General features: G+C 38.5%; 1 long non-coding RNA gene across 4 annotated transcripts in view; it reads left to right on the top strand.

Moving 5' to 3' along the window:
- Positions 1-21,500, top strand: part of LOC139357950 (uncharacterized) — a 54,687-nt gene that overhangs the window by 21,560 nt on the left and 11,627 nt on the right. The window contains exons 6-7 of one of the 4 annotated variants that reach the window (XR_011612036.1): positions 395-476; positions 11,181-11,879. This is a non-coding gene — a long non-coding RNA (uncharacterized lncRNA). Of the gene's footprint in view, positions 1-394; positions 501-11,180; positions 11,880-21,500 lie in introns of those variants that run through there. The other 3 variants (XR_011612038.1, XR_011612035.1, XR_011612037.1) reach the window with 3 other exon arrangements.

The raw sequence follows: 21,500 nt of genomic DNA on the forward strand, positions 1-21,500 counted from the left end.
TCCCATTTTTGACCGATTGATTCTATATCATGTTGCAATGATCTGGCTGTGGGGACAAGACAAGTCTTTGCATGAAATGGTCTTGTGGAAGCAATATATGCAAATAATAAAACATCAAAAGGGACTATGCCTTCAATTTGTAGAAATATTCACTTAAGTTTGATGAAATTCTCAATGCCCAAAATAGACTGCAGAACACTTTCAAGAAAACATGCTATAACCCAGAGATTAATTGATGACATCCACCGAAGTTATGAGTGCAAGAAAAGAGAAATATTCATGGAATTTTATATCCAAGGGTTTCTTGTATATGACAGCATATTTTGAAAAGTCAAAATCAGAAAAACTTGACAAACAGGAAGATATCTAAGCTAAAACCTTTTGTTCATTAAAGGAGCGATGAGAGGCAGTTCCAAGATGGCCGAATAGGAACCGATCCAGCCTCCAGCTCCCAGCGTGAGCAACACAGGAGACAGGTGATTTCTGCATTTCCAACTGAGGTACCGGGTTCATCTCATTGGGGCTTGTTGGACAGTGTGGGCAGGACAGTGAATGCAGCACACAGAGCAACAACCGAAGCAGGGCGAGCCATCACCCCACCCAGGAAGTGCAAGGGGGAAGGGAATTCTCTTTCCTAGCCAAGGGAAACCGTGATACATAGCACCTGGAAAATTGGGTTACTCTCACCCTAACACTGTCCTTTATCAAGGGTCTCAGCTAACGTCACACTAGGAGATTATATCCCACATCTGGCTTGGAGAGTCCCACACCCACAGAGCCTCCCTCATTGCTAGCACAGTAGTCCAAGATCTAACTGCAAGGAGGCTGCAAGGCTGGGGGAGGGGCGCTCGCCATTGCTGAGGCTTGAGTAGGTAAACAAAGTGGTGGGGAAGCTCGAACTGGGTGGAGCCCACCACAGCTCAAAGAGGCCTGCCTGCCTCTGTAGACTCCACCTCTGGGGAGAGGGCATAGCCAAACAAAAGGCGGCAGAAACCTCTGCAGATTTAAATGTCCCTGTCTGACAGCTTTGAAGAGAGTAGTGGTTCTCCCAGCATGGAGTTTGAGATCTGAGAACAGACAGACTGCCTGCTCAAGTGGGTCCCTGACCCTGGAGTAGCCTAACTGGGAGACACCCCCACTAGGGTCAGATTGACACCTCACACCTCACACAACCGGGTACCCATCTGAGACGAAGCTTCCAGAGGATTAATCAGGCAGAAACATTTGCTGTTCAGCAATATTCACTCTTCTGCAGCCTCCGCTGCTGCCACCCAGGCAAACAGGGTCTGAAGTGGACCTTGAGCAAACTCCAACAGACCTGCAGTTGAGGGTCATGACTATTAGAAAGAAAGCTAACAAACAAACAGAAAGGACTTCCACACCAAAACCCCATCTGTACATCAACATCATCAAAGACCAAAGGTAGATAAAACCACAAAGATGGGGAAAAAGAAGTGCAGAAAAACTGAAAATTCTAAAAATCTGAGCACCACTCCCCCTCCAAAGGAATGCAGCTCCTCTCCAGCAATGGAACAAAGCTGAACAGACAATGACTTTGACGAGTTGAGAGAAGAAGGCTTCAGACGATCAAACTTCTCCGAGCTAAAGGAGGAAGTTCGAACCCATAGCAAAGAAGCTAAAAACCTTGAAAAAAGATTTCCTGAATGGCTAACTAGAATAACCAATGTAAAGAAGTCCTTAAATGACCTGAGAGAGCTGAAAACCATGACATGCGAACTACATGACAAATGTGCAAGCTTCAGTAACCGACTCGGTCAACTGGAAGAAAGGGCGTCAGTGATTGAAGACCAAATGAATAAAATGAAGTGAGAAGAGAAGTTTAGAGAAAAAAGAGTAAAAAGAAATGAACAAAGCCTCCAAGAAATATGGGAATATGGGAAAAGGCAAAATCTACGTCTGATTTGTGAACCTGAAAGTGAGGGGGAGAATGGAACCAAGTTGGAAAACATTCTGCAGGATATCATCCAGGAGAACTCTCCCAATCTAGCAAGGCAGGCTGACATTCAAATTCAGGAAATACAGAGAACGCCACAAATATACTCCTCTAGAAGAGCAACTCCAAGACACATAATTGTCAGATTCACCAAAGTTGAAATGAAGGAAAAAATGTTAAGGGCAGCCAGAAAGAAAGGTCGGGTTACCCACAAAGGGAAGCCCATTAGACTAACAGTGGATCTCTCGGCAGAAACTCTACAAGCCAGAAGGGAGGGGTGGGGCAATATTCAACATTCTTAAAGAAAAGAATTTTCAACCCAGAATTTCACATCCAACCAAATTAAGTTTCATAAGTGAGGGAGAAGTAAAATCCTTACAGACAAGCAAAGGCGGAGAGATTTTGTCACCACCAGGCCTGCCCTACAAGAGCTCCTGAAGGAAGCACTAAACATGGAAATGAACAACCAGTACCAGCCACTGCAAAAACATGCCAAAATGTAAAGGCCATCGATGCTAGGAAGAAACTGCATCATCTAATGAGCAAAATAACCAGCCAACATCATAATGACAGGATCAAGTTCACGTGTAACAATATTAACCTAAATGTAAATGGGCTAAATGTTCCAATTAAAAGACACAGACTGGCAAGTTGGATAAAGAGTCAGGAGCTCTTGTAGGGCAGGCCTGGTGGTGACAAGACCCATCAGTTTGCTGTATTCAGGAGACCCATCTCACGCGCAGAGACACACATAGGCTCAAAATAAAGGGATGGAGGAAGATCTACCAAGCAAATGGAAAACAAAAAATGGCAGGGGGTGCAATCCTAGTCGCTGATAAAACAGAGTTTAAACCAAGAAAGATCAAAAGAGACAAAGAAGGCCATTACACAATCGTAAAGGGATCAATTCAACAAGAAGAGCTAACTATCCTAAATATATATGCACCCAATTCAGGAGCACCCAGATTCATAAAGCAAGTCCTTAGAGACTTACAAAGAGACTTAGACTCCCACACAATGATAATGGGAGACTTTAATACCCCACTGTCAACATTAGACAGATCAACGAGACAGAAAGTTAAGGATATACAGAAATTGAACCCAACTCTGCACCAAGCAGACCTAATAGACATCTACAGAACTCTCCACTCCAAACCAACAGAATATACATTCTTCTCAACACCACATCGCACTTATTCCAAAATTGACCACATAGTTGGAAGTAAAGCACTCCTCAGGAAATATAAAAGAACAGAAACTGTAACAAACTGTCTCTCAGACCACAGTGCAATCAAACAAGAACTCAGGATTAAGAAACTCAATCAAAACTGCTCAACTAAATGGAAACTAAACAACCTGCTCCTGAATGACTACTGGTTACATAAAGAAATGAAGGCAGAAATAAAGATGTTCTTTGAAACCAATGAGAACAAAGATACATCATACCAGAATCTCTGGACACATTTAAAGCAGTGTGTAGAGCAAAATTTATACCAATAAATGCCCACAAGAGAAAGCAGGAAAGATCTAAAATTGACATCCTAATATCACAACTAAAAGAACTAGAGAAGCAAGAGCAAACACATTCAAAAGCTAGCAGAAGGTAAGAAATAACTAAGATCAGAGCAGAACTGAAGGAGACAGAGACACAAAAAACCCTCCAAAAATCAATGAATCCAGAAGCTGGTTTTTTGAAAAGATTAACAAAATTGATAGACAGCTAGCAAGACTAATAAAGAAGAAAAGAGAGAAGAATCAAATAGATGCAATAAAAAATGATAAAGGGGATATCACCACTGACCCCACAGAAATACAAAGTACCATCAGAGAATACTAAAAACACCTCTACATAAATAAGCTAGAAAACCTAGAGTAAATGGATAAATTCCTGGACACATACATTCTCCCAAGACTAAACCAGGAAGAAGTTGAATCCCTGAAGAGACCAATAACAGGCTCTGAAATTGAGGCAATAATTAATAGCCTACCAACCAAAAAAGTCCAGGACCAGAAAGATTCATAGCCGAATTCTACCAGAGGTAAAGGAGGAGCTGGTACCATTTCTTCTGAAAGTATTCTAATCAATAGAAAAAGAGGGAATCCTCCCTAACTCATTTTATAAGACCAACATCATCCTGATACCAAAGCCTGGCAGAGACACAACAAAAAAAGAGAGAATTTTAGACCAATATCCCTGATGAACATCCATGCAAAAATCCTCAATAAAATACTGGTAAACCAAATCCACAGCACTTCAAAAAGCTTATCCACCATGATCAAGTGGGCTTCATCCCTGGGATGCAAGACTGGTTGAACATACACAAATCAATAAATGTAATCCAGCATATAAACAGAACCAAAGACAAAAACCACATGATTATCTCAATAGATGCAGAAAAGGCCTTTGACAAAATTCAACAGCTCTTCATGCTAAAAACTTAATAAATCCAGAATTGATGGAACCTATCTCAAAATAATAAGAGCTATTTATGACAAACCCACAGCCTATATCATATTGAATAGGCAAAAACTGGAAGCATTCCCCTTGAAAGCTAGCACAAGACAGGGATGCCCTCTTTCACCACTCCTATTCAACATAGTGTTGAACTTCTGGCCAGGGCAACCAGGCAAGAGAAAGAAATAAAGGGTATTCAATTAGGAAAAGAGGAAGTCAAATTGTCCCTGTTTGCAGATGACATGATTGTATATTTAGAAAACCTCATCCTCTCAGCCCAAAATCTCCTTAAGCTGATAAGCAACTTCAGCAAAGTCTCAGGATACAAAATCAATTTGCAAAAATCACAAGCATTCTTATACACCAATGACAGACAAACAGAGAACCAAATCATAAGTGAACTCCCATTCACAATTGCTTCAAAGAGAATAAAATATGTAGGAATCCAACTTACAAGGGATGTGAAGGACCTCTTCAAGGAGAACTACAAACCACTGCTCAATGAAATAAAAGAGGACAGAAACAAATGGGAGAACATTCCATACATGCCATGCTCATGGATAGGAAGAATCAATATAGTGAAAGTGGCCATACTGTGCAAGGTAATTTATAGATTCAATGCCATCCCCATTAAGCTACCAGTGACTTTCTTCACAGAATTGGAAAAAACTACTTTAAAGTTCATATGGAACCAAAAAAGAGCCCGCATTGCCAAGACAATCCTAAGTCAAAAGAACAAAGCTGGAGTCATCACACTACCTGACTTCAAACTATACTACAAGGCTATGGTAACCAAAACAGCATGGTACTGGTACCAAAACAGAGCTATAGACCAACGGAACAGAACAGAGCCCTCAGAAATAATACCACACTTCTACAACTATCTGATCTTTGACAAACCTGACAAAAACAAGAAATGGGGAAAGGATTCCCTATTTAATAAATACTGCTGGGAAAACTGGCTAGTCATAAGTAGAAAGCTGAAACTGTATCCTTTCCTTACACCTTATACAAAAATTAATTCAAGATGGATTAGAGACTTAAATGTTAGACCTAAAACCATAAAAACCCTAGAAGAAAACCTAGGCGATACCATTCAGGACACAAGCGTGGGCAAGGACTTCATGTCTAAAATAACAAAAGCAATGGCAACAAAAGCCAAAATTGACAAATGGGGTCTAATTAAACTAAAGAGCTTCTGCACAGCAGAAGAAACTACCATCAGAATAAACAGGCAACCTACAGAATGGGAGAAAAATTTTACAATCTACTCATCTGACAAAGGGCTAATATCCGGAACCTACAAAGAACTCAAAGAAATTTACAAGAAAAAAACAAAAACAAAAACAATCCCATCAAAAAGTGGGCAAAGGATATGAAGAGACACTTCTCAAAAGAAGACATTTATGCAGTCAACAGACACACGAAAAAATGCTCATCATCACTAGCCATCAAAGAAATGCAAATCAAGACCACAATGAGATACCGTCTCACACCCTTTAGAATGGTGATCATTAAAAAGTCAGGAAACAACAGGTGCTGGAGAGGATGTGGAGAAATAGGAACACTTTTACACTGTTGGTGGAACTGTCAACTAGTTCAACCATTGTGGAAAACAGCATGGCAATTCCTTAAGGATCTAGAACTAGAAATACCATTTGACCCAGACATCCCATTACTGGCTATATCCCCAAAGGATTATAAATCATGCTGCTATAAAGACACATGCACACATATGTTTATTGCATCACTATTCACAACAGTAAAGACTTGGAACCAACCCAAATGTTCATCAATGATAGACTGGATTAAGAAAATGTGGGCACATATACACCATGGAATACTATGCAGCCATAAAAGAGGATGAGTTCATGTCCTTTGTAGGGACATGGATGCAGCTGAAAACCATCATTCTCAGCAAACTACTGCAAGAACAGAAAACCAAACACCACATGTTCTCACTCATGGATGGGAATTGAACAATGAGAACACCTGGACACAGGAAGGGGAATATCACACACCAGGGCCTGTTGTGGGGTGGGGGGAGGAGGGAAGGATAGCATTAGGAGATACACCTAATGTATATGACGAGTTAATGGGTGCAGCACACCAACATGGCACATGTATACATATGTAACAAACCTGCACTTTGTGCATATATTCCCTAGAATATAAACTATAATAAAATAAAATAATAAAATAAAAAAGGGACGATGAAAATAAATGAAATGTAACACACAGCATGTGAGATAATGTTTCAATACATATCTAAAAATGCCTTAAAATTCAATAGAAATTAAATAAAATCTTCTAAAACTTGACAAAAGGAAACAACAAAAATTACAGACTGGAAAAGCCTGGCTGACTGGAGTGATGTCCTGTCTCAAGAAAGAACAAACAAACACACAAACAAGCAAAGGATTCTGAAAGCAGAGACTCAAACAGATATTTGTACACCGTTCTTCCTTCTTCCTACTAGCACTCTTCATAGTAGGAAAAGGCAAAAACAACCCAAATGTGTCACGAATTGCTTCATCAGTTTTTTAGGATCTGAAATACTGCCTCAATTTTCAGTTACTCATTGTGGGGTGGACCTGCAGTTACCACATTTGGTCCAAAATTTTATGCTGATGAAGGTAGACCTGTCCTGCATTTTCAGAGGGACAGAATTCTGGTGTTTCTCCAGGTTCCTTGGCTTACCAGGAATGAAGATCTGGGAAGAATGTGTGTGTGTGTGTATGTATGTATGTATGTCCATAAGTATTTCCTGTTTTTAAATTTAAAAAATGCGGGATACATGTGCAGAACGTACAGGTTTGTTATGTAGGTATCCTTTGCCATGATGGTTTGTTGCACCTATCGACTCATCCTCTAAGTTCTCTTCCCTCATCCCCAGTCCTCAGCGGGCCGTGTTGTGTGTTGTTCCCCTCACTGTGTCCTTGTTTTCTCAATGTTCAACTTTCACTTATTAGTGAGAACATGCGGTGTTTGATTTTTTTGTTACTGTGTTAGTTTGCTCAGTATGATGGCTTCATCCATGTGCCTGCAAAAGACATGATCTCATTCCTTTTTATGACTGCATAGTATTTTATGGTGTATAGGTACCACGTTTTCTTTATCCAGTCTAGCACTGAAGCGCATTTGGGTTGGTTTCATGTCTTTGGTATTGTATATAGTGCTGCAATAAACTTACATGTGCATGTGTCTTTAGAGTGGAATGATTTATATTCCTTTGGGTATATAGCCACTAATGGGATTACTGGGTCAAATGGTGTTTCTGGTTCTAGATCCTTGAGGAATCACCATACTGTCTTCCACAACGGTTGAACTAATTTACAGTTTCCCCAACAGTGTAAAAGCGTTCCTCTTTCTTCTCAGCCTCACCAGCATCTATTGTTTCTTAACTTTTTAATAATCACCATTCTGATGGGTGTGAGATGGTATCTCATTGTAGTTTTGATTTTCACTTCTCTGATGATCAGTATTGTTGAGCTTTTAAAAATATATTTGTTGGTTAGATAAATGTCTTCTTTTGATAAGTTTCTGTTCATATCCTTTGCTCACTTTTGGTGGGGTTGTTTGTTTTTTTTTTTGCTTGTAAATATGTTTAAGTTCCTTGTCAATTTTTGTTATTAGACCTTTGTCAGATGGGTAGATTGCAATAACTTTCTCCCATCCTGTAGGTTGATTGCTCATGCTGATGATAGTTTCTTTGCTGTGCAGAAGGTCTTTAGTTTAATTAGATCCGATTTGTCAATTTTGGCTTTTGTTGCAATTGCTTTTGACATTTTTGTCATGAAATCTTTGTCCTTGCCTGTGTCCTGAATGATATTGCCTAGGTTTTCTTCTAGGGTTTTTATGGTTTTGGATTTTACATTTAAATCTTTAATCCAGCTTGAGTTAATTATTGTATAAGGTGTAAGGAAGGGGTCAAGTTTTGGTTTTCTGTATATGGCAAGCTAGTTTTCCCAACATCATTTACTGAATAGGAGATCCTTTCTCCCTTGCTTGTTTTTGTCAGGTTTGTCAAAGATCAGGTGGTCATAGATGTGTGGTGTTATTTCTGAGGTCTTTGCTCTGCTCCATTGGTCTATATGTCTGTTTTGGCAGCAGTAGCCTGCTGTTTTGGTACCATAGCCTTCTAGTACAGTTTGAAGTTAGCGTAATGCCTCCAGCTTTGTTATTTTTGTTTATGATTGTCTTGGCTATATGGGGTATTCTTTGATTCCATATGACATTTCAAATAGTTCTTTCTAATTCTGTGAAAAATGTCAACGGTATTTTGATGGGTATAGCATTGAATCTATAATGTTTGGGCAGTATGGCCATTTTCACAATATTGATTCTTCCTATTCATGAGGATGGAATGTTTTTCCATTCATCTGTATCCTCTCTTATCACCTTGAGCAGTGGTTTGCCGTTGTCCTTGAAGAGGTCCTTCACATCCGTTGTACTCCTAGTTGTATTCCTAGGTATTTTACTCTCTTTGTAGCAATTGTGAATGGGAGTTCATTCTTGATTTGGCTCTCTGCTTGACTATTGTTGGTGTAATGGAATGCTTGTGATTTTTGCACAATGATTTTGTATCTTGAGACCTTGGTGAAGTTGCTTATCAGTTCAAGAAGTTTTTCAGTTGAGATGATGGGGTTTTCTAAATAGGAAGTCATGTCATCTGCAAACAGAGACAAGTTGACTTTCTCTCTTCCTATTGGAATACCCTTTATTTCTTTCTATTGCCTGATTGCCCTGGCGAGAACTTCCAATACTATGTTGAATAGAAGTGGTTACAAAGGGCTTCCTTGTCTTGTACCGGTTTTCAAATGGAATGCTTCCAGCTTTTGCCTATTCTTTATGATATTGGCTGTATGAAATAGCTCTTATTATTTTAAGGTATGTTCCATCAATACGTAGTTTATTGAGAGTTTTTAACAGGAAGGGATGTTGAATTTTATCAGAGGCATTTTTGCGTGTATCAAAATAATTGTCTGGTGTTTGCCTTTGGTTCTGTTTATGTGATCAATTACATTTATTGATTTGTGTATGTTGAATCAGCCTTTCACCCCAAAGATGCAGCCCACTTGATCGTGGTGGATAAGGTTTTTGATGTGCTGCTGGATTCGGTTTGCCAGTATTTTATTGAGAATTTTTGCATTGATGTTCATCAGGGATAATGGCCTGAATTGAGCAGGTGTGTGTGTGTGTGTGTGCTTTTACCTCGGTTTGCCAGTAGGTTGATGTGTGTGTGTGATGTGTGTGTGTGTGTGTGTGTGTGTGTGTGTGAGAATGTGTGATAGAGAGCCAAATTAGGGCAGAGGAGGCTCCCCGGCCTGTCATGACATTGAATGTTCTGAATTCAAGATGCTCTAATGGACTGTGTCAGTTGGCCTTCAGCCAGGAGGTGGTGCTTGCAAAAGACCGCCAGCTGTGGTGGTAGTGGTGAGATTTGGACTTGCCTTATGTTACCCATGGGAGGTACTCTGGTGTCTCAGGGAACGGGTAGAGCCAAAGGGCTTCCAAAAGTTTCTTCTGTTATTTGTGTTAATCTACCAGGGTAGGTGGTTGAGCAAAACCAAGTGGGAACTAGGTCAGGTAAAGTGATGCTCTGGCTCTCTATGTGTGGGACAAGCAGTGGCTCCAGTGGGAATTGGAAGGCAGTTCTTAGGCCACTGGGGTAATTTTCCAGAGAGAAGTGAAGCTGCCTCTGCCTCTGTACAAGGAGAGTCCATATGAAGAATGGGGAGCAGCTAGGCAGTAAGCCCCATCCAGCTCCCACACCCTTGGCGAGGCAGGTCTCACACCCACAGTGTTCCACTGGGAGTAGTTAGCTAAGTTTCAAGAAGTCTAAACTCAGAGCTCAAAACTGACCCATACCATAAGCCTCTCCTATTGAGACAGTAACTGCAACCTTCAGGCCAAACCCCTCCTGATCCACCTGCAGAGCAGGGGCATCCAGCTCCCGTGCTTGCTGCTGCATCACACGTCCCACTCGCCTCTCAGTTCTGGCCTGGGGAGTTTGTCCCCACAGAAAATTATATCAAACATTTCAGTTGGGAGGTTCTCTCAACCTGTGACCACCATTTGAGTTAGCTGGCAGACTTCTGGGAGGTCCTCTCTGAGGTAGAATCAGAAATGGCTTCCCTCCATCCTGCCAGAAACTGGGAACGTGCTGGAGACTCAAAGCACATCCCAATGCCACTCCTCATATACTCATCACTCTTCACTGAATCAACTCCAGCCCTGAGTACGATTAAGGCCTTCCCCCATGGCCTAGATTGATAGGTTTCCCAATGGAAGTGTATATCTTACAGTCAGTTTATCCCCATCTCACACCCTGGAAACTCAAAATTTTCTGCCTAGCTTATGGTGTAAGCTGCATCCTGCTGCTTCTTTCAAATGGTCTGTGGCTTATTTCAATTTTCCTGTTAAGTTCCTGTGTTGCTTCTTGAAAGAAAGTTCAGTGTGAATCTCTACACACCATTTTGTCTTTCCAAGTGCAAGAGGCAGGCTAACAATGCCTTCAATCCACCATCTTGGAAAACAAAAGTAACAGTTTTCTCATTTTTAAAGGTTTTGTTAAGATCTGTTAATGACTCACAAAGAAATAGTATTGGGTATATTTGAAATTAGTATTTATTCATTTATGTTGATAAGTGAAAACACAAGATGGTTATCAAGATGGAAGTACTTAATATGTATATTTCAATATTCTTAGATGCAAATAAATTCACTTTTGATGTATTTTTATTTTACATCAGTTTCATTTCAACTTAGGTTTAAGGGGTTCTTGATAATCTGACATGATAAGTGGTGTTGGAATTGGCATTAAAATCCACCATGCTCTACAGCACTTCATCCTTCTTCGGCAGGCACCAATTTGATCTTCTACTACTTTGCAGACATCTCTTCTGCAAACACCAGACAAATTGAGACAATGACCTTCAGCAGCACCCAAACCACCTCTTACTGCAGGAAAGAAGATCCAGTGAGATAGTCCACAAATGGAATGGAAATCCATAAACACTCTTAAGTAACAGAATAAATTTAGTATGAGCATTTCTATGTGGGAGCTTTTGAAATGGTTGCTGCTCATATGTCAGTGACATATGCAGATTAAGAAAGGTAGTAGTTCCGATCCTGGTTTGGCACAACAGTCACGGTATTTTTGGTGGGGGAAAAGGGATGTGGGAGGGGATGGTACATCTTCATCTTTTCCTCTGGGTTTTCTCTCAGAAATGGCTGTTGCTTACTGCGGGGCAAAAATGCCAGTGTCTTCTGCCAGAGAGGGTTACTGAGGGCCATAGTGGTTCCACCTTGTGGCTGATACTGATAGTCCCTTTCTGCTTTTTTCGTTCCTAGCCAGAAAAGATGTTTCTGCTGTCTCAGGTATGCCGATTTCAGGAGTTGTTTTTTCTATATGGCTATTCGTTTTTGTTTTTTTTTTTTCTTTCACTCTCTCTCTCTCTCTTTTTTTTTTTTTTTTTTTTTTTTTTTTTTTTGGCTTCACTGTGTTGCTGTAGTTTCTTAAGTGGTCCCTTGAACCCTCCCAGCGCTATTTTGGTTTGTACATAGCTATCTATAAATTTTTTCTTGGGGGAAGTGTAGAGTTAAAGGCTGGTATGTCCTGCTTTTGCTCCCCCGAGTGATTGTATTCCCCCAAGCTAATATTTCAGGCTTTCAATTTATTCGTGCTTTCATCTGTTCAAACAAGTGGAAATTACTTTTTCTCTCCACATTTAGATTTGCTCTCTCTACTTTAATTGCTAATAGTGTCTTAGTCATAGGATAGATTAGTTAGAAAAAAGTATATTTTTGACATTATAAATGATCCTTTCAATTTGTGTCTAAAACTGGAAAATGTTAGAAAACTTGACATTTATTATTGTGTCCAGACCAGTATTTCCTCCAGATAACGTTTATTAAAACAAAGATAATTTAATGAAGATCTCTCTAATGGTAAAGCTGGTGGCTTTGTGCTATTATAATATCCTTAAAGTGACAGTCTGGTGGAAAGACCAACTAAAGCAAGGGTTAGGAGAAAAACAGTTATTACTTTCATTTTGGTCTCACTCTGCATTAAGAGTTTTCATTGTGTCAAAGATTTATTATTCATTAAGTAGCCTAATGTTCATTTAATAATAAATGGATCCTATTAAATATGATTTTTAAAATTATAATCACATTACTTTTATTCACATCTGTCTACTGATGCCATTCACAGATGAGAATGGTATAACATTATTTTATTTTTTTCATTTTGCCACATCTTTATTTACTTAGGTTTATGCTGTATCGAACAATGTATGTGTGGGAGTAATGGGTGATTCAGGAATGCATGAGGGGGAGGTTTAAGCTCTTTAACTTTGAACAATTAAAATTAGCAATATAATGTTGAAATACATGCATAACACTCAAGTGATACTTTCAAAATAGTGTATATTTCCTCTGTTTATTTGTAGCTTTTAAACCCAGCTAGAAGTATTCTATTTCTTTTAGGCACCATAAGTCTGAAAGTCTGTAGTGAAAGCTACGAGTAGTAAATGATGCTAATTCATGTACTCCCACCTGTGGAAGAATTGAATGTCTTAGATAAAAAAAAGATGGTGCAATTGGTGTACCAAGTATCTTAGAATGTAATTTGGTGGTGGTTTTTCTGTTTCTGTAGCAGAGTAACATATATACTATATCCAAGTCATCAAGTTATTTAAATATGCCTTTAAACAGGGAGAACTGAAAATAATACTGTGAATCCTGGTAAGCATTTAAAAATAATGAGGAGAATATTGCCTTTATGAAGTCAAAATTTATCTGAATACAACCCATATAGCAATTTCATAGCAAAACACTTCCTTTAATCCTATTTAAGTCAGAAGGAAAAGAATTCCCACTGTCAATGCTGTATTGATATAGTTCTAAAAGTTTTGAACAATGAAACATATTGTAAGAAGAGAAGTCAGAGGGGATTTGAGCCCATTGTTTTTCCTCTCCTTCTATACCTCCCAACATACCATTGGAATGTTGTAACATTTTGAAGAATCTATAGTAGTGTCGCAAATCATAGAATACTATGAATGCATCTGAATCTGAGATATCCCCAAAAGATACAAAATAGGTGTGACTAGAATGAAAGAAAGATTTAGGCTTTTGGCCATGACTGCAAGTGAGCTGCTCTCAAGTGACTGCTGCTATAGAACATATATATAGTAGAGGATCTCTTTGAAACATTTCTATCCCTGAAAATGGTTAGGCAAGTTCTTAAAATATCTCCTCTTTCAAACACAAAAATAGTCTGTGAACTGGAGCTTGAGCAGTGGGCACTTTGTATTGGATAACTGATGGAGGGGGGTGAGGGTTTCCCAGATCTTCTGGGAAGATCTGCTATGATCAGTAATGCTAATGATGGTACTACTGACTCTGGGGCCATCAGAAGTTCCAGTTTGTTCATGCTGAAACTTCTATATTGAGTTAAAGCATTGGGTCGGCTTCACAGAGGAAGTCTGGATAATAGCATTCTCATTTCAGACCATAAAATGATGTCAGGTTAAAGATGAACAAAGAGTTCAGTATTAAAAATGATCAGGTAAGCAAGACACCATGAATAAAAGTTAATGAAATGAATAGCATATCTAGACCCTTTAAAACTAGATGTATTGAAATCGTCAATGTGGAGAAATAATTAAGCAGGTATGTATCAATTGTTTAAAGAAACAATCTACTATTACAAAGATGTAAAAACAATAGTAAAACAATATAGATGATAGAAAAAACGGGCAGGTCTGGCTGGGCGTGGTGGCTCATGCCTGTAATCCCAGCATTTTGGGAGGCCAAGATGGGTGGATCACGAGGTCAGGAGTTCAAGATCAGCATGCCCAAGATGGTGAAACCTTGTCTCTACTAAAAAATAAATATATAAAAATTAGCCGAGCATGGTGGCAGGTGCCTGTAGTCCCAGCTACTCAGGAGGCTGAGATAGAAGAATCGCTTGAACCCGGGAGTTGGAGGTTGCAGTGAGCCAAGATCGCACCACTGCACTCCAGCCTGGGCAACAGAGCGAGACTCCACCTCCAAAAAAAAAAAAAAAAAAAAAAGGCAGGTCTGAAACAAAAAATAATTTAAAAATAAATGCAAGTTATTAATGATATATTAGACACAGGTAAGAGGATAACTAGTGAAGAAAAAAATGTTTAAATGATATACCCAGAATGTAGCATGGAAACACAAGGTGTAACATTTATTTAATTCAAATATGGGGGGAGAGAAGTGTAAAAGGATTCACCATTTCAAGAGATTCTCAAAAAGAAATTAAGAAAAGGTATAAATCCATTGATTCAAACAATATATTTCTAACAGATGATATAAAAATAAACTCACTTTAGTTAAATTATAAAACATTAAAACCAAACACCAGACCATACAAATATTGAAAAAAGGATAATTTATAATGAAATAATATTTATCTGATTATTATAGTAAAGCAAAAACTAAAAATGAGTAAACTAGTATCAACAAATGTCGAGAGCAAATAACTGTTAATATAGAATTGGGTACTCAGTAATGCCGTCTTTCCAGATCAAAAATCACAATATGAAATTGACAGAGAAAAATGAAAATTGTTCACTACCAAGAGATCCGCAGCAAATAAAATTTCAAAGGCTACATATCAGAAAGAAAGAATTTAACCCAAAAGCTGATATTAGAGTCAACTTGGAATTCCATAAATATCACTGAACTGATGATAATAGTAACACTTTCTGACACGTGGGGATTCTGAAAAGAAGCGAACTTTTACTTTTGTTTAGAATTTAGAAAGTTATAGAAAAATGCTCTTGCCCTGACAAAGAGAATAAGCTGGATAAACTATAGATCATAGATTTCATTTTAAAACACAGAACTGAGGTCTCAAAAAAAGCTAATTAACTTAAATTCAGAGTGATGAAGCCCTGCTGAAAAAAGAACGGATCCACAGATGCTTTGTGCCTAGCTGAGTTGCAGCAGCAGAAGCAGGAGGAAGCTGCCCTTGGTGGAGATAACAAGGAAACAAGTGAATCTCCAGCAAATGTTGAAAGGCTGAGTGTGGGCTTGTGATAGTTTAGCATCATCAGTAGGGGCCCAAACACACTCACTCTCACTCACTCTCCCTCACTAATGCTTTCTTTCTTTCTTTCTTTCTTTTTTCTTTCTTTCTTTCTTTCTTTCTTTCTTTCTTTCTTTCTTTCTTTCTTTCTTTCTTTCTTTCTTTCTTCTTTCTTTCTTTTCTTTCTTTCTCTTTCTTTCTTTCTTTCTTTCTCTCTCTCTCCTTCCTTCCTTCCTTCCTTCCTTCCTTCCTTCCTTCCTTCCTTCCTTCCTTCCTTCCTTCCTCCCTCCCTCCCTTCCTTCCTGTCTGTCTCTCTCTCTCTCTCTCTTTCTTTCTTTGGAGTCTCACTCTGTCGCCTAGGCTGGAGTGCAATGGCGCGATCTTGTCTCACTGCAACCTCTGCAAATATAATAATAAATGCTGCTGAAATTCAATCCTGTCAGATCTAACTGCCTGCATATAAATTTCCAGGTCCCACAAAGACATCTCATTGAGGTCACATTCTGTTGTATTCTTACTTTGTATCTTGAGATGCCTTGGTGGGACATGGAAATTTATATGTAGGCAGTTTGATCTGACAGGATTGAATTTCAGCAGCATCCATTATTATATACACTCACTAGATCAAAAAACATGGATGGAATCTTATCAACAGGAGCTACTGCTAAATGAGTCTCTTTTCTATTTTTCCCTATTATTATCCTAGTGAAGCTGTAAATATTAGGTTCTTGAACTCACAGGACTGATTCTAGGATCTTGTCTGTCCAGGGATATAGCCTTCTAATCTGCAGAACCTTGTAGTAATCAGCTACCAACTTACCTGAGGATAAAAGAATTGAAAAAAGAAGGAGAATAAGAAGAAGCAAATGGAGTCTCATGGCTGAAGGGCCAGCATCAATGTAGGTTGAGCCTGGAGTCTCTGGACATCGTGGGTCTGGGCCTTTTTATGATGCTGTCTGAGTCTGTGATTTGTTCTTGGTTAGTAGAGCCTAACGAAAAGAGAATAACTAAATCTCCCACAAGAAACTTCCAGGGACACACAAGTACATAAATGTGGTGATATCTCAATGGATGAGAAAGCAGGTGAATGCTGTTTATTTCCAAAAGACTCAGGATGTCTTATTGTCACCTGCTTTCTTTATTATTTTCAACATACACATGCAATAGTCATTGCTCTTACTTTAAGTATAAAGTATTGTTTGCCAGGCAATATAGTAGGAACTGAAGTAAAATTGTTATACAAAAACTGTACGTAATTAATGGATATAGTTTGGCAAATTTGCACATAGATATTACTCTTGTTACCACAACCAATATCCAGGTAATAATATATCCATCATCTCCAAGTGTTTCCTCCGTCCCTTTATTGTTGTTGTTGTTGTCAGAACCCCTAAGATCGACCCTTTTAACAAATTGTTAAATACAAAATACCTCAGTAATAACTATAGGTACTATGTTTTAGAGCCTATCTTTGTAATTGACTCATTTTGCATAGCTTTAACCCTTGAACAATAACTCCCCATATTGCTCTTTCCCACTCAATAAAATACCAAACTTTTTAAAAGCACATTCTATGTAATCCACTTTATGAAGCTTTTTCTAACATTCTTTTGTCTGCTCCCCCTCAGTAAAGGGAACAACTAATATAACAATTACCTATTTTGGATTTTTGTGTCTCTTACATATATTCCTGCATGAACCCATGTAACACTTTATCTCCCATTATCTTAATATGAAGTAAAATAAAACTTGAAATGATTTTAAAAATGAAATCACAGAAGGGCTTTGTAAAAGTATGATGTACCATTGCTTAGTTGTAAGAATTCAAGTGACATTAGGGGTTTTAAAACATCTTTTGTTTTGATTTGTTCTTTGCTTGTAAACCTTGTGTCTTGCATATTGTGGGCACAGTGTCTTTCCCAGCTATTTGCTTGGGGAAGATCAGTTAGAGTTACAATGAACATCAAAGGCTATCTTGTCTAGTGACTTACCTTCCAGATGAGGAAATGAGCTGAGGGAAAGGAAGAAATTTGCCCAAGATCACCCAGTGATCAAGTGAGGAAGGTGATAGGGACAGCACTAACGCTTGGTATTCTGAGCCTCATTCTAGTTTCCACTCTTGCCCCTTCTCTGTTTCCTCCTCTCTTCCCCAGCCTTCTAAAGAAAACTTTGCAGTTCTGCTGCAATGTCTACCTAAGGACATCCTGAGGAGACCCCACTTTTCATTAGACTGCTTTTTTAAGCACTGTCCTGCATTTTCTTCTTCAGTCTTGTTGTATCCCATTTTTGGCGATAAGTAATGCTTCTGCTGTGCTGTTCTATCCAATTAGTTTTTTACTATTTTCATTGAGTGAAAATTAAAACAACAAAAAACATGAGTTTATCTAAATTTGAAAGTTTTAAAACTTGATTAAAATTTCCTGGAGATATGGATGTAAGACATATATTTTAAAATATTTTTCATTTTCAAAATTAAAAATCAAACCTATATATTTAGCCAGGGTGACTACTTGATAACTACTAATCAGATAGGTCTTCAGTAATGCCACAAGGTTAATACACTTATAAATCAATTCCCTGGTGTTTTGTGCTACTGAGTTAATACAATTTGATACGGTATCACCTTTAACCAGGCTTTGAGGAGTCACACAAAGGAACAGCACAACAGAACCATAGGGTAGGATGTGTGAGAAAACCGAGATGTAAAACACAGCCTTGACTCTGACATTTACTCCACTGTTGGGAAAAGTACTTCAATTCCCAGGGCCTTAATATTTTCCTGTATAAAACAGGAAAAATAGAGCCATCTTTAACGTTTTGTCAAATCTTGTTGCTGATTGATTTTATAGTGTCTGCAGCTATCCTCTCTGCTAATCACAACAAGGTTAACTAACTGTTCTTTTGTTTAGGTAAAGATATTTCTGCATTTGTTTACAAATACTTATTCTTCCCTTCCCAAGAAAGGAAACATTTTAAAGATAATTTATAAGATGTTCAGAGTCTCTTACATATCAACCCTTCACAATGTGGTAGAGTAGCTTAACCCCGTCCCTAAGAGTATAGATTCAGATCAGCCTGTTTGTAATTAACCCCCAAACCTATGTGGAGTGTGGTATAGATAATATATTTCAAATACATGAAAAGGCGCATGTGCACACACACACACACACACGCACGCACGCACACACACAGACAGTATTACTAAGGCAGAGGTGCAGATGAAAATATTAGATAGACAGCTCAAAACTCTTAGTACTAAAATAATCCTAATAATAACTTTCCTTCCAAAGTCATCACCGACAATCAGATCTCTTAAAGGTTGGTGCCTTAGGTTTTTGAACTTTGTGTAACTTTTGGCTTTCTTATTTGGTTGTATGCTATTTATCTCATAGAAAGAATCTTCTTCTTCATCCTATGCCAGTGCTGTATTGTAGGGGCTTGTGAACGTTTTTCTGGTCTATAGCCATCCAGGTTACTGGCCTCTGGCTTCTTAGGAGCAAGGCCATCACATGCTTTTGTTCTTTGCTTGCTTCCTTGTAAGGGCCCGACATACTTAACAAATATTTGATCAACTGAACTCATTTTCCACCTCCGTTCTCTCCCACTTCAATCTCTCTCTTTTACTTCTTCCAGATTAGTTTTCCTACAGCAAAATGAGAATTGTCCAAAAACTTCCCTTCATCTTTACAACTTGAAGGATTCATTACCCTAAGCAGTCTTTCGAAACTGACTATCACAGACTAGATAAAAAGTCTGGGTTCACCAAAAATAGGCATGTGTGCCATTATATTTTCTGTTGAAAGCTTTGGAAAGTGTCTTTTAGCAAACAACATAAAGCATAGAATTTAACCGTTCCTGACAATGTAAAAGGATCATCCACATTCTCACATGTCCATGGCTACTTTCCCACTCCTTCCCCAACCTTGAAATCCTGAATTCAAAAGAAAACATAAGAAAATAGTATGCCTCATGTAAGGCAACAGGTTGCTTAATCTTTCTTGCCTATACACATTCAAGAGCTCCAGAAAAATTTCTGAGCTACTTAGGATGTCTGATCCTCTTCTTGGGTAAAAGCAGTAAGTCCTACATGTAGTCACCAAAATCATGTCTGTTCAAGGGGTCTTATACCTGTGATTCATGATTGCATGCCAAATGTAGAAGGATATGCTCTGTTGCAGGGCCATGTCTGGTCATTGTTTAAGTTCTACTTTGGAGGACTGGTTGCTGAGAAAGAAGAGGGAATGATAATATTAGAAATTGGAATAAAACTTAAGGGGAAAAATGAAGTACAAGGGACCAACAGTACTGAGGGGCAATAGGTTGAAGATTTCTTCGATTATTGTAATATTTTCAAGGAGACCCCCATGAATCCTTCCTGGCTGACCCCAACATAGCTTTGGCATAGCCCTTATGCCAAGTGTCTTAGGCTAACTAGCTTTTCCTAAAGAAAATAGAGGAGTTATGGAGAACAATATTTAGTAGAATAATGCCTGATTCTCTTGCTTTTGAGGTCTAGTAACTGCTAGTAAACTTGCCTAATTAATTCACATTAAGAGGTAGAGTAATGAGGGTTTCAAGTACTTGAACCACCACTGACTTCATTTCACGTGAGAGTTCTTATGGAGAGCTAATGAACTATGAGGCTACAGGTCTCTCGGCCAATAAGTCTTCTAGATTTCCTGTGACTCCGTTTTCTGGTCATAGGTGATTTTGCTTTTGCTTTGAGTATTATAGCACCATAAGGTGTCAGACACTCTGCTCTTACCAAGGCTTACACAAAGTTTATCTTGTTATTTGGTAGAGTTTTGCCCATTCAAAAAAAAAGAGAGAGAGAGAATGATAAAGAGGAGGACAGCAATCCTCACTGCTGAAGGAAGAAGAAAGCTTGCCTTTATTTCCAGTAGGCAGAAAAAACTTCCGTCTGTAGCTCTCTAGCACCAGTGGAATGTCTTTGTTTGGATAATAAATGTCCTTCCATACCTCATTAGGCATATTCACAGACAGAGATGTATTATGCACGCAAAATCACCTTCATGGGATGACTGAAAGTCCATGTTTTATTGGACACTAAGTTCATTAGAAAGATGTGGGTGCACAGTTTTGACCAGAAAACCTTGTTAAATGGGAACATAAGCTACAAATATTTTGGCAAAAGGTTAAGGTTTATGAACAACCAACCATTTATATTAAGTTACAATTAATTAGGCCATGTTGAGAAACCATTTGGTTTAGTTAATGATTAGACATTTTGTTAGTGAACACTTCCCAGACTTTACTAGCCCTGCTAATCCCTGCTTTGCTCCTGGTCTGAACCCCCACAGTGCCTTGTTTATGGTACAGTGCCTACTGCTTGTATGCTAGATTAGTGAATGTCTATTTGCCTCCTCTACTACTGTGTGAGCTTCTTGTTTGCCAGGACAGGGCTATATTCCTCAGAGCTGAGGAGAGAGTTGAATCATGTGGTCATTTATTCTCAAATCCTTTTCAACAAGTGAAGCGAAACAGGACAGTGAAAGGCCACTGCACATGGAAGCAGGAGGTCTGGATTTGAGTTCTGAATCTCTAGATCTGTTACTAACTGGAGGTGTGGATAAAGTCAGGAAAATTTTCTTCCTTAAGTCTTGATAGCACCTATGTAGGTCCAGATCTGTTGGGATTCTCAATAATTACTGTGCATAAAATCAACTGAAAGTTATTTTGCAGTGCAGATTCTTAGCCCCATTCTATGAAATGTTTACTGTTTTATGAATTGATAAATAATTTTTATTAGACAATGTAAATTTCCTTACTTGCACCAGCATACAAAAATATTGAATAATATTAGCAGCAGAATCTTTCAACAAAACAACTATGTATAGCTATTAAACCACTTTGTTTCACTGCTTTTAATTTTCTTTTATTTATCACCATTGTTTTATTTATAAACATTGTTTCTGCTCATAAGGAGTATGTATTCTCTACATGTTTATAAAATTAATGCCTGAATGAAGTTGCTTAAACAAGACAGAAGTTGATTTCTT

This window comes from Macaca nemestrina, chromosome 13 (genome assembly GCF_043159975.1).
Source record: "Macaca nemestrina isolate mMacNem1 chromosome 13, mMacNem.hap1, whole genome shotgun sequence".
Classification (NCBI taxonomy): Eukaryota; Metazoa; Chordata; class Mammalia; order Primates; family Cercopithecidae; genus Macaca; species Macaca nemestrina.